Below are 14,028 nucleotides of genomic sequence, written 5' to 3' on the forward strand. Positions count from 1 at the left end.
TGAATGAAATTCATCGGATTTATTGGGATCGGTTTATCGTTTTATTGCGATGCATTGGTTTATCAAGATTTTTTAAGGTTTAATCTGAAATTATAATAGTATAACATTGTCTACTAATGCTTTTCCAGCTTATCAACTTTTTCGTGTCACGTTTTCAGATTCATGAAAAACTTTCAACTTCATTTTATTCATAAAAGTTGAATGAACTTGAAATATTTAACAACATCATTAGAATCGGTGATTCATTCGCTATAAGTATGGATAATTTTAAAGTTCTAGTTCAATCTTGAGGAGATTAAACGACAATATATTTGAAGATACAGTGAATAAACTGTATGCTCAGTGTGGTTACTCTAGAACATTTTTACTACACGTGACGTCACGCTGGCGTTCCCCCCACCACTTTGAATCATACACCTGTGAGTGATCAACCTTTTGTCTACTAACGTTGCATATAGACTACTCATACGACATAAACTTTGACTTTCCATTATCTGATGCTATCATATTTATTTCTTATAAATGTTCATTATATTTTAGTCATAGTCATTCAATCTCAGCTGTTTTCCATGCATGAAATCAAGCCGTTAAACAGCTGTTTGTAGAACATATGATTCTCATTACAGCATACTCCACTGTAATGAAACCATATGTTTCCTTTACAGTCGAGTATGTTTCCTAGTTCCGAAATGGGAACAGCAAAACTGCTACAAAAAACCACCTTCAGCGCTCCAGGTGGAAGTTTTGTCAACTTCCACAAAACTCTTGTTCCGGAATTTAACTAGGTTATAGAATGCAGGTAGTAGCTACAGCACAATCAGTTATCCATTTTGCAATAATTCTTCTTTAGATTACTATGACAAAAAATAGTGTACGTTACTTGGACGTGAATGTCTTTTGCAGTGATCGAATGAAATTCTAGTCTAGGCTAACGCTCGATTAGAAACATCATTCTCGCCTGCAAAGGGCCGCTTCCCGTCCATGTGACGAAAGATACTACTGTATCTTTCTGCACAAATAGAGATAAATAAGCATATAGCATCAGCTGATGAGAAGTGATCAACAATGTTCCTGACACAAAAGTCTGTATATGCACCCTTACATTCCGTATTAGTTTTGCATCTTCTGAGCTCTATACTTGAGAAAATCATGAATGATTTAATACGAAAGTATACAAATATTGTGCACCAATCAATACATCAGTATTGCAATATCTTTGTTATATAAATAAGTAGCTTGTTGTGAGGATTATGAACAGAAATAAACAATGAAACATCCTCATTTTTGATGTTGATGATACTTGATAATAGAAGTTATAACATCCGGGGTTTTGATCATGACTGATAAAGAATATTATTATCCTCGAAGAAGTACTGTATCGATGAAAGAAACAAGGAAAAGTATGAAGTAAGTGATACAAAGCGATAAAGAAATTTGATGCTGGAAGAAAGACGATAAAGAATTTCTACTGATTTGACAGATTTCTTGAATTGGTTAACTTCATCCAAGATTAATGAATGGAATTATTCTTTGGCTATAGAATTGAATGACTTGTGATATCTTCAAACGCAAATCATTTATTATATGGAACTTTTTATTGTTCTTCGTCACTGACAACATTAGTCTACAAGCTTTTTCCTCCACCTACTGTCAAAAGTACTTACTTTACTCCCCTGAAACATGATACTTTTAAAGTGTCACTTTTTCGCTCTCGGTACTAAAAAACAGAAAAACTCCCTAGGGAGTAAAAGTGACTCCATTTAAATAACATGGGAAGCATCTCTATTTTAAAAACGTACATTTGGAATAGGTCAGAAGGTCTAAGCTCAGATGAGGAAGCATATAGAGTAGTCATTGAACCAACTAAATTTAATACCTCAACCAGACATTTGATCGATATATTAAATTTATGTTTCTATGCTGAAATTATTACAAACTTCATATCACTATACTAAAAAAAAATGTATATATTTTTTTCTTTTATTCCATGTTATTCAAAATATCAGCCAACGAATATTACTTATTAACTAATCAAATTTGAAACGGGAACTTCATCATAGCTGTAGTTTTGGCTGTCATTGTTGTTACAACTTTAGCCGACAGATAGTGCTGTCGGAGGAGAACTGTGATTACAAGCCAGCTGTTTCTGTTTACTTTTAAGATTATGTTGTAACACATTGTTTGGTCACATACGTTTTTGAAAATTATTTTATATGCAGTTTTTATAAAAATGTAGGTGGAGGAAAAATGTTGTGTATATCACGAGTGAAAAATGTTGTGTATATCACGAGTGAAAAATGTTTTTTCTCCCTCAGGAAAATTGTTGCCCTCGGCTTCGCCTCGGGCTTCAAACTTTTCCCTCTGGGAGAAAAAACAGCACTTTTCACTCTAGATATACAAATAACTATTATCTAAGTCCTATCAAAATGATAGGGAGAGAAAAAATAAGGTAATCTTGTGCTATTTAACTCCAAGATTTACATAGGGTTACACATAGTCCGAAATAGGTCAAGTCTTGTAGCTCTTCACTTCAGGTTGGTCTTAAGCAGTCACCCTTCCAACGAGAGTACCGATATCACGTCACTTAGATTATCTGAGCGTTTACAGGGGAAAATTTCCGGTGTAACCGCTGGGAGAAATTTCCCGTCTTTTTGAAAATTATAATATGAAACTCTTTATTTGTCACAATATTATTATAAACTTTGATAAGATATCTATGTTTTAATTCCATGCCTCTTATCTCCACAATCATTGCAAACAATTCAAATTCCTAGATAAACAATAATTATTGAATAATATTTATCAATAAAAATTAAAGCAATGTTGAGAAAAAAGGGATGATATAGAATACGGTGAATGTTATCATCCAATTCAATTAAGCTAGATTATTAGAGTATGAATAATTCATTACTACCTTCACTCCATTTGAAGCTTATGATAATTATTATCGAAGAGTGCCGTATCTTGAAAAAGTCTCGGAACTTAGATAATGATATGGTTTGTAATTATTCCTTTCCAGTTTAATGGATCATACATTCTATAGTCCTGAGCTCATCCTTTTATTTATATGATTATCAAGGTTAGTTTTGTTCTGTTTTACTCCTTGTTTATGATGTCTTGTCTTTTGTTGTAGTGAAAGGTACTAATTTGAACTGTTCACTAACATGACCTTCCTCACAGCTAATTGGGGCTTCTCTAAGATCACTATTTTCAAGTTAATTACAGACTATAGTGAGGTCCACGTTATAATGGCAGTGAAGAAAGATAGGAAAAACGTTGCCAAGTCTCTCCATTTTGCCACTGAGTGTACACAGCTGTTACTCAATTCATCCCATTAAATTTGATCTAATAATAAATATCATTATTTTCCCTAATAAAAGAAACAATTTAATGTCAAATTAATCAAGAAAATATATTTCCCATAATTTGATTCAAAAATTTGCTTCCATAACTGAGATCAGATTATTATTTTTATACAAACCTGAAATGGTGGTTAATTTAAAAAGCTGTGATACACCAATCTGAATTTCAAAACAGCAGGAATTGAGTTATTTGGCATGTATTCTATTCCAATTTCTTTCGAAAATCATAGGAAAATATAAATCCTTTTTGAAATAAGTAATTTCATTGAAAATAATTCTGAAATAACCTTTCAATTATTATTTATACCGGTACGAGTAGGTCTAACCTAAACGTGTAGGCTAACTGAAGCATGGATAAAGTCTAGGATGGTTAGTTATCAACTTCTAAAATGTCATTTCAGGTATTTTAATTTGTGTTTCTCATACGGTAATGTCTAAAAATTATTTCATTGTTTCAAAAATACATTTAAAACCAATTATACGACTTGGGTACCAAAGTATTTTGATAGAACGAAGAAAAAAAAATGGCGACTGAGAATTGTTAGTCTACTTTTGTACAGTCACTGTCAAAAATGAAATATTCTGGCAAACTGACAACATTGCAAAGCTAGAGAGAGAGATAGCGCTATCTGTTTCGTTGTATGATAGAAAAGGGCAGCAACAGTATTGTCAATTGTACACTGCCATTATAACGTGAACCTCACTATAGCAAGTAACCTGTGCTTCACAAGGGTCTAGTTGAAAACTTGTCAAACTGAAAACTTGATCTTCTGGAATCTTGAAGAATTTTGAAAAGGCCTTTAACCATCCTTGGTAAATTAGTTGCCATACTCGATAAATCAAGAATCTTTGTGAAAAATTTCTAGTTAACTCACTTTTTGCTATTAGAAAAAACGACTAGCAGTCGGATATTTTACAATAAATGAATTAATCACTAACTGTGACAACGAGATCTTTCGGCAGGTCCGCCATCTTCTTTGTTCTAGTTAATCAGTCCAGTAGTTGAGACGTGATGATGTGTCTTTTTTGCAAGTCACAGTTTGGATTTAGAAAGGGCAGATCCATTGAAGATGCTGTTTTCGGAATTAACCAAGGGGACACTTAAGGCTAGGGATGACTCTGAACAGGCTCTGTATATTTTCTGTGACTTGTCGGGAGCTTTTGATAATGTTCAACATGATCTTCTATTGCACAAATTGAAATATTATGGTGTAAATGGGAAAGAATACTCATGGTTCCAGTCATATTTATCGGGGAGGTTCCATAGAGTGTCAATATCTGTTGGTAATGAAACATGCAGCTCTTCTTGGTTACCTATGTCTCAGGGAGTACCGCAGGGTTCAATATTGGGTCCCCTCTTATACCTGGTCTATGTTAATGACATCGAGAGTCACGTCAATTTCAAACTCTCTCTTTTTGCGGGCGACACTAAAGCTTTAATCACCAGTAGGAACAGTGAATGTTTGATAAGAGAGGCTGAGAGGTGTCTTGCTGAATTAGATTCGTGGTTTGTTCAGAATAGTCTTAGTTTGAACTGCAAAAAAGCTAAAGTAATTCCCTTCAGTAGAGACTATAAAAGTTTTGGAATAAACTTGAATACGCAAAGTAGGGTTGAAACTTCTGATTCCACGACATTCTTGGGTCTGATGATGGAGAGTGATTCGAAGTGGAAGCTTCATATTTCTCATGTCACTGGTAAATTGAATAGAGCCTTGTTTGCATTAAGAGTAATGGCTAGAGTAGGGAGTGAAAAAACTGTTCTTTTTGTATATCATGCTTATTTTCTGTCAGTTATGAGATATGGAGTTATTTTTTGGGGAAAAAGTATAGAGAATAATGGAATATTCATACTGCAGAAGAAAGCCATTAGGATAATTTATAAGATTAATACAATGCGCTCTTGCAGACCTTATTTTAAGAAAAGAGATTGCTGACGGCTCCTGCTATTTATATATTAGATTTAGCAATCTTCGTTTTTAAAAATAGACGAATGTATGAGGAGAACCAGGTGAGTCATCCCCATAATACTCGATTTAGAGGTTTTGTTTACCCACATCACAGACTAAGCCTGCTGGAGAGTGGCCCGTTTTATATGGGAAGGAAAATATTTAATTCAATCCCATCTCACATAAGAGAAATTGATGGCTTGAAGGAGTTCAAAAAAAACACTCAGGGAATTCCTTATTGTATTGTGTCCGTACAGGTTAGCAGACTTCCTTGTTGAATAGTGTTTGATTGATGTATGTTATGTGGGATATGTAGTGTTGAAGTAGGAGGGATGGTAGATATTAGATTAAACTTTGACGTGTCATATACTGCGGGATCGTTGCTCCCTTAATGCAATTCAGTAATTGTGACGAACAAAAAAAAAAAAAAACATAATTTTCTATCCCGTTATCCCGTCCGTGTATAAGCCAGTTCTGGAGATTGAAGGTTACACCGTGTAACCTGTTACAAGGATCTCCTATATTATGTCTCCACACGATAATACAACAAATTGAACGAGATTCTTGACTTTCTAAATACATTCTTCTTCTTCACCCTTTTCTTTTTCCCATTATTTGGGGTCGGCTCTCCTGGATGTAGGCCGCCAGCGATTACGATCTTGGGTCGTCTCTGTTGCTAATTCCAATAATTGTCTCATATCCCTAAGCACTAGTGCCTACTTTCTAAATACAGTCTAATCTATAATATTATAATAAATTAAGGGAAGAATTGGCTTATACACGTAACACGGGAACTAGAATTCACGAATGACACATAATAAAGTCTGAACTACTCAACTGATTAACTTGAAATTCTGTATATAGATTCTAATTTACCGAAGATGGTCATAGGCCTATTTCCCATACTTCAAGATTCCAGTAGGTCAAGTTTTAAATCAGATCCATGCGGGGCACGGGTTACCTGCTAGTACCATCTTGAAAATCCCTCCAAGATACCTCAATACTTTAATCATACAGCACATATCAATAGTACTAAAAATCTCAAGAAATCATAATCCACTCATACCATATAATTATTATAATTGAACAAAAATCCAAATCAAATACTGTAAATCACCCCAAAGACTTCTGCTATTGCAAATATTGACAACAGGGTAAACAGCTGGATGCAAAGTCGGGGAAGGGGGTTATTCACAACATTTAATTTGGATTTTTGTTTAATAGTAATTATTGATTCATTCCTCTTCTTCTAGTGCGTCTCCTATCGGAGGTTTGCTATCAGCACAGCAATCCGGATCTTATTCACTGCTGCTCGAAACAAGTCTTAGCTGCTGCAGTCATACCAATCCCTTAAATTTTTAAGCCAGGAAACACGTCGCCTTCCAACACTCCTTTTTCCGCTGATTTTTCCTTGAACTATATTCTGCAGAGTTATATATTTGTGGCTTCTCATTGGATGTCCAAGATACAGGAGTTTTCTCTTTTTACTTTCCTTGCCCTACTACCATAGGTAAGGAAAGTATTGCTTTCCAAAAAAAATTAAGGTACCCCAATTTCAAGTTTTCTATACGTTTCAAGGTCCCCTGAGTCCAAAAACATGATTTTTGGGTGTTCGTCTGTGTGAGTATATGTGTGTGTGTGTGTGTGTATGTGTGTATGTCTGTGAACACGATAACTCCATTCCTAATTAACCGATTGACTTGAAATAATTTCAAACTTAAGGTCCTTATACCATGAGGATCTGACAATAAGAAATTCAATAAAATTGAATTCAAAATGGCGGAAAAAATGGCGGATAATTACTAAAAGACCATGTTTTTCACGGTTTTCTCGAAAACGGCTCTAACGATTTTCTTCAAATTTATACCATGGATTGCTATTTATAAGCCCTATCAACTGACATGAGTCTCATTTCTGGGAAAATTGCAGGAGCTCCGTAATATTCTTGTGAAAAATGGCGGATAATCACTAAAAAACCATGTTATTCACGGTTTTCTCGAAAACGGCTCTAACGATTTTCTTCAAATTCATACCATGGATAGCTAGCTATTTATAAGCCCTATCAACTGACATGAGTCTCGTTTCTGAGAAAATTGCAGGAGCTCCGTAATATACTTGAGAAAAATGGCGGATAATTACTAAAAAAACCGTGTTTTTCACGATTTTCTCAAAATAACTTGACCGATTTTTTCAAATTCATACTCTGTATAGTTATTTATCAGCTCTATTGACTGGCATGAGTCTCCTTTCTGGGAAACTAATGGGGGGTCCACCCCATCCTTGAGAAATGGACTTTGTAACCTCCTTCTCGTGCATGAGGTAGGTAGGTAGAGCAGTTCATAAAAAGAACACATAGTCGAGATATTTCATCTGTAGAACAGCTGTTTTGACGACTTTTAAAAAATCATCGAATTTCACAATTTACACAAAGGAAAAAGTACTCTGAAAACAATTATATATACACATATACAAAAGTCTGATCGTAGTTTCAAATATGAGCAAGGAAAGTTGTGTGAGTGTACCACACCAGATTTTTTATGGTGTAAACGATTTCACATTGTTTCTTCATTGATTCATTAGCATTTGAATAATTTCAATATCTCGGTAATTTCCATCTCATACCATTTAGTTTCAGCACTGAGGTAAGAACTAAGTGAATAAAAAGACAATTATTAATCCTTCTTTTTTCTGTGATATTTCAATTTTCCACATCACATAACAGATAGGTACACATTTCAGTTCTATTCACTGGTGTATCCAAAACTGTTAGACACATTCACACGTTTTTAAGACAAACCAGACAAACATTTTACACGCATCATGAAGCCGCCCAAACGTTATTACGTCTTGTTAAAAAAACACATACACAAACGAAATGTGAAGACTATGGAACGTTAGATTCTTTCGAGCCCACTATGACTCATGTGAATATATTGACGTATGCAGATGTATTCTTACTATTAGAAATGGTCTCATTGTTACAGATGGAATAGGCCCTGCCACGCGGAAATACCGGTTCATTATCGATGTAGATCACAGCTGTTGTAAACGGTTTCGGAAAGTGTTTTCTCAAATTAGATCCTTTGATTGTGGGATCACAGTGATTTTCGGCAGTGTTTTTGATGCTTATCCTTTTAAGATGTGTTGAACTGAGAGAGAGGTATTTGAGGAGAAGGAGAAAAGTGTTTTCTCAAATTAGATGCTCTGATTGTTTGGATCACGGTGAAATTTTGCAGTGTGTTTGAAGCTTGAGTATCCTTTCAATATGTGTTGAACAAAGAGAGAAGTATCTGAGGAGAGTGATTTCTCAAATTAGTTGCTTTGATTGTACTGATCACTGTGAAATTTGGAAATGTTTTTGAAGCTTTAGAATCATCCTATGATGTGTTGGTCAGATAGAGAAGTATCCGTTTAGTATCTGTGAACAAATAGAGAGAGAGAGTTTAATCCTTTCAAGATGTTTTGAACAAAGAGTGAATAATCTAAGAAGAGTAATTACTCAAATTAGTTACTTTGATTGTACTGATCACTGTGAAATTTGGAAATGTTTTTGAAGCTTTCGAATCATCCTATGATGTGTTGGAAAAAGAGAGAAGTATCCATTCAGTAGCTGAGGACAAAGAGAGAGAGAGAGAGTTTAATCCTTTCAAGATGTTTTGAACAAAGAGAGAGGCATCTAAGAAGAGTGATTTCTCAAATTAGTTGCTTTGATTGTACTGATCACGGTGGAATTTGAAAATGTTTTTGAAACTTGAGAATCCTCCTATGATGTGTTGGACAAAGAGAGAAGTATTCATTCAGTATCTGAGGACAGAGAGAGAGAGAGAGTTTAATCCTTTCAAGATGTGTTAAACAAAGAGAGAAGTATCTAAGAAGAGTGATTTCTCAAATTAGTTGCTTTGATTGTACTGATCACGGTGGAATTTCGAAATGTTTTTGAAACTTGAGAATCATCCCATGATGTGTTGGACAGAGAGAGAAGTCCATTTAGTATCTGTGGACAAAGACAGAGTGACAGAGTTCAATCCTTTCAAGATCTTTTGAACAAAGAGAGAAGTATCTAAGAAGAGTAATTTCTCAAATTAGTTGCTTTGATTGTACTGATCACGGGAGAAGTTGGAAATGTTTTTGAAACTTGAGATCCTATGATGTGTAGGACAGAGAGAGAAGTATCCGTTTAGTATCTGTGGACAAATAGAGAGAGAAAGAGTTTGATCCTTTCAGGATGTGTTGAACAAAGAGAGAATTATCTAAGAAGAGTGATTTCTAAAATTTGTTGCTTTGATTGTACCTACTGATCACGGTGGAATTTGGAAGTGTTTTTGAAACTTGAGATCATCCTATGATGTGTTGGACAAAGAGATTCATTCAGTATCTGAGGACAAAGATAGAGAGAGTTTATTCCTTCCAGGATGTGTTGAACAAAGAGAGAAATATCTAAGAAGAGTGATTTCTCAAATTAGTTGCTGTGATTGTACTGATCACTGTGAAATTTGGAAATGTTTTTGAAACTTGAGAATCATCCTATGATGTGTTGGTCAGAGAGAGAAGTATCCGTTTAGTATCTGTGGACAAAGAAAGAGAGAGAGAGATGTTAATCCTCTCAAGATGTGTTGAACAAAGAGAGAAGTATCTAAGAAGAGTGATTTCTCAAATTAGTTGCTTTGATTGTACTGATCACTGTGAAATTTGAAAATGTTTTTGAAGCTTTAGAATCATCCTATGATGTGTTGGTCAGAGAGAGAAGTATCCATTTAGTATCTGTGGACAAAGACAGAGAGACAGAGTTTAATCCTTTCAAGATCTTTTGAACAAAGAGAGAAGTATCTGAGAAGGAGGAGGAGGGGGAGGAGAGAGAGTTCAAAATGATAACGCACAATTAGCATTTCTCCATAGCACCTTATTAAGACATTGTCGACAATGGATCTAGCCGGAAATGAGGGGAGCAGTGAGAAGATTTTCAGTTCAGTTTTGGCTCCAGTACAAGTCGAATGATTATAAGAGATTGTGTCTGACACATTTGTAAGTAATGCGGGTTGGTTATCGGAGAGAATAGCACTGAATTCTTATTGTATTCTTTGTGGTTTGTATGGTATTGTTCCTAAGTGATGATCGTTGCTTTCTAGGAATCTCTGTAACATTCTGCCGGAATAGTAGCGGGCATATTACGATTTACAAAACATTTACGAAGGACCAGCACGTAACCCGTGCTTTGCAAGGGTCTTTTTTTAAAACTCGACAAACAAAAACCTTGACCAAATGGGATCTTGAAGAGTTTGAAACATGCCTATAACCATCCTCGGTTAATTAAGAATGCGAAATTTCAAGTTAATTAGTCCTGTAGTTCAGACGTGATGATGCGTCAAACATTATTATTTTCCTATCCCGTACGTGAATAATCTTGTCCTTATAGTATAGTATAGTATTTACAATAAAATCCCGCAGATCGCAAAGGACGAAATAAATATCTAGATTCAAAACACGAAATATTCATTGTACTATCATTCCCTATCAAACACGATATGAATATATTTGGAATTCTACAACCCATTAGTTAGCAATTGCAATAGATTTAATAGTCATTACATAATTATGCCACATTCTTTATAGAAATATACCCGCCTACATGAAGCAAATAGAACCCCTTAGCTTAATAATACAAACGATTTTTAAATATGTGGTTATTTGAAACGGCAGGGATGTCGCTGATCAGCTCATCTACTCCTCTTACCGATTTTGATACGATGTATATATTTTTCTTGTATTCATCATCATGTATATGAATTAGATAAAATCTTATCTATCATCATCATATATATGAAGTATAATTATATCATCAATATATTGCTCATAATTTATCATTGTTCAAGTTCTAAATTTTATTTTGTGTGCCATGTTAAAGCTATATACCATAATATGTATTGTACTACTTCAATTCAAAACATATACTTTCTCCACTACATTTAACCAACTTTTATTTTTCAAATTATACTGTATTGTAAATATTTATAATTTTCTTTTTAGTATCATTTGTTTTTCATTAGAACTCTTTCCCCACACACAGACTTGTCTATGTGGGGAATTCACAAGTATTTATATTATTTATACATGTGTACTGATTTTAATGATTTCTCTGAATTTGAATTTGAATTTGAAAAAGAGCAGTACGGAATTGGTTATATGAGACTGGCATTTACCAGACCGAGGAGCTCATTGTAAATAGGATATAGGATGAACTACTGTCTTCTTTTTATTCTACCTTGAATAACTAACAAACCTTTATAACTAAAATTACAAATTACATTTTTCAGACATATTTTAGAAAGAATAATATTATGATCACCCCGACACATATTAGAATAGTGGGTATCATAGTTAGAACTAAGTTTAGTATTAGCAATTTTGTATGTATAGTATAACAACTATGTATATGTTTTGTCAATAAACTCCTCTGGTTGCAATTCATTGGCAATCAGAGAAATGGTTGCAATTCATTGGCAATCAGAGAAATGGTTGCAATTCATTGGCAATCAGAGAAATGGTTGCAATTCATTGGCAATCAGAGAAATGGTTGCAATTCATTGGCAATCAGAGAAATGGTTGCAATTCATTGGCAATCAGCTAATTATTATGATTATTATTATTAGTATCAGTATTATTATTATATAGATACATGAAACAGGAGGATTAAAGGATGAATAGTAACGGGTATATTAAAAATTTATTCACGAAGGATACATTAATAGTAACAGGAGAATTGCACAATGTTGAAAGGCGATCCAATCATTGTATTGATAAGTGAGAAATTACTTACTAAATCTGGAAGTGTTTGTGAAGATTAACTGGAGAGAATTCGTCCATTCACAAAATCTAATAGCTTCCCACCAACATTCAATTGCACAGTTTTCTATACATGTTCCCTGTTCGAACCGTGTCTCATCTTTGCCTTCGAAAACAGAAAAGCACTTTTGATTAATTACTTACCAGATTGTGGGCGTGTCCTGGTCTCCAACCAATGGTTTTGAAGCGACACAACTCCGACACCACACCCAGAATGACGTCACTTGTCAATCAGCCAATCAGAGGACATCCTGGGTGTCGTGTCGCTGTCGTGTCGTCGGGAAATCGTTCGTGTGAAGGCATTCAATAACAAGCTTTCATCTTGAAGAGTTGAGCCTGCCAGCTTCCCATTAGTAAATGTTTTTGGAAGACTGGAAAAAAGCGTTGAACTGCCTTCCATATTAATTTATGGTTGCACACAAGTAGATTACTGGCTTATAGTACTCTTCAGTTGAGACCTATATTATTGGAACTGGTAATAACTCTCAAAATGAAGTTCAACATAATTTGTTCTTTAAGATGAGAAAAAAGAATTTTTGTCCAAAAATTCATAGTACAGTTGAACATCGATACAAGGAACCGGTTGAAAAATGTACTGTACTAAAACGGAGTGTTGTAAATCGGGATGTAGTGTAGTATCAAAGTTGGAAACTTGCAAGGGAATGCAGAAGAAATGAACTATCACAGGATGTAGCTTACTATATCGAGATTTCATTCTTATTCTATAATGATACTAGCCATCAGGCTCGCTTCGCTCGTCATATCCGTCTAGCCAAGGGGCTCCGCCTCCTGGACACTTGACTCCAAAAATGAGATCAGCGGGCGCCTGCATTTTTCATTTGAGTATGCTTCATTCCATCAGAAAGTCAAAGTACTGAGAAAACGCAGAAAAGCAAAGAAAAACGTTGGAAAAACGCTGATTTTGGGCGTATCTTTGATGAAATATTAAATTCATCTTATCACAAAAGTTTTAGATCCTAGCTAAACCTCTGTACCAAATTTGAAGATTTTCTGTCTATTTCTTGATGAAAGAACTAAGATAACGCAAAAAACCGATAATTTTAGGCGTATCTTTGACGTTATTGCAAATTCCTTCTAACACAACATTATTACACCCTAGCTGATCTCCTGTACTAGATTTGAACATTTTCTGTTCATTTGTTCTCGATAAAGCTGAGAAAACGCTGGAAAAACGTAGATTTTTGGCGTATCATTGGAAATTTTTCCAAATCCGTTGTTAGTGTGCCTCTAAAGGGCCAACTGAACATACCTACCAAATTTGAACGTTTTTGGTCCGGCGGATTTTTAGTTCTGCGAGTGAGTGAGTGCCATTTCGCTTTTATATATATATATATATATATATATATATATATATTATATATAGAGAGAGAGAGAGAGAGAGGAGAGAGAGAGATTAAATCTTGAGAAAGTTGATGAGATCGATTAGAAAATTATAGGTAAGATTCCTTTTAGTAATGAATGAGAATCATAGACAGTATTCTAATATTGATAACTTGTATCAGCTACCGTCTATAGAAGGCATTGGACAAGACAGAGATCGGCAACGTTGTTCTCCTATCTTTCTCGACTGTCATTATAACGTCGACCTCACTATACTCTTCTGTGATTAATTTTTTTATATATTCTTAATACAGCATGTTCTTTTCTCTTATTGATAAATTTATTATGGTGAATAATATGTGACTGTATGTATGCATTTGTACAAGGAACAAATTAATTTGATTTTAAATTTGATATCGAGTGTTATCACTATAATCCAACCCTTCCATTACACACGCACAATTCATGAGGATGTTGTCCTAGAGCTCAAATTCTGGGTACAAGAAGTGACAGAAAATAATAGAAAACCTATCAATGAA

The sequence above is a fragment of the Nilaparvata lugens genome, chromosome 2, assembly GCF_014356525.2.
Source record: "Nilaparvata lugens isolate BPH chromosome 2, ASM1435652v1, whole genome shotgun sequence".
Taxonomy (NCBI): Eukaryota; Metazoa; Arthropoda; class Insecta; order Hemiptera; family Delphacidae; genus Nilaparvata; species Nilaparvata lugens.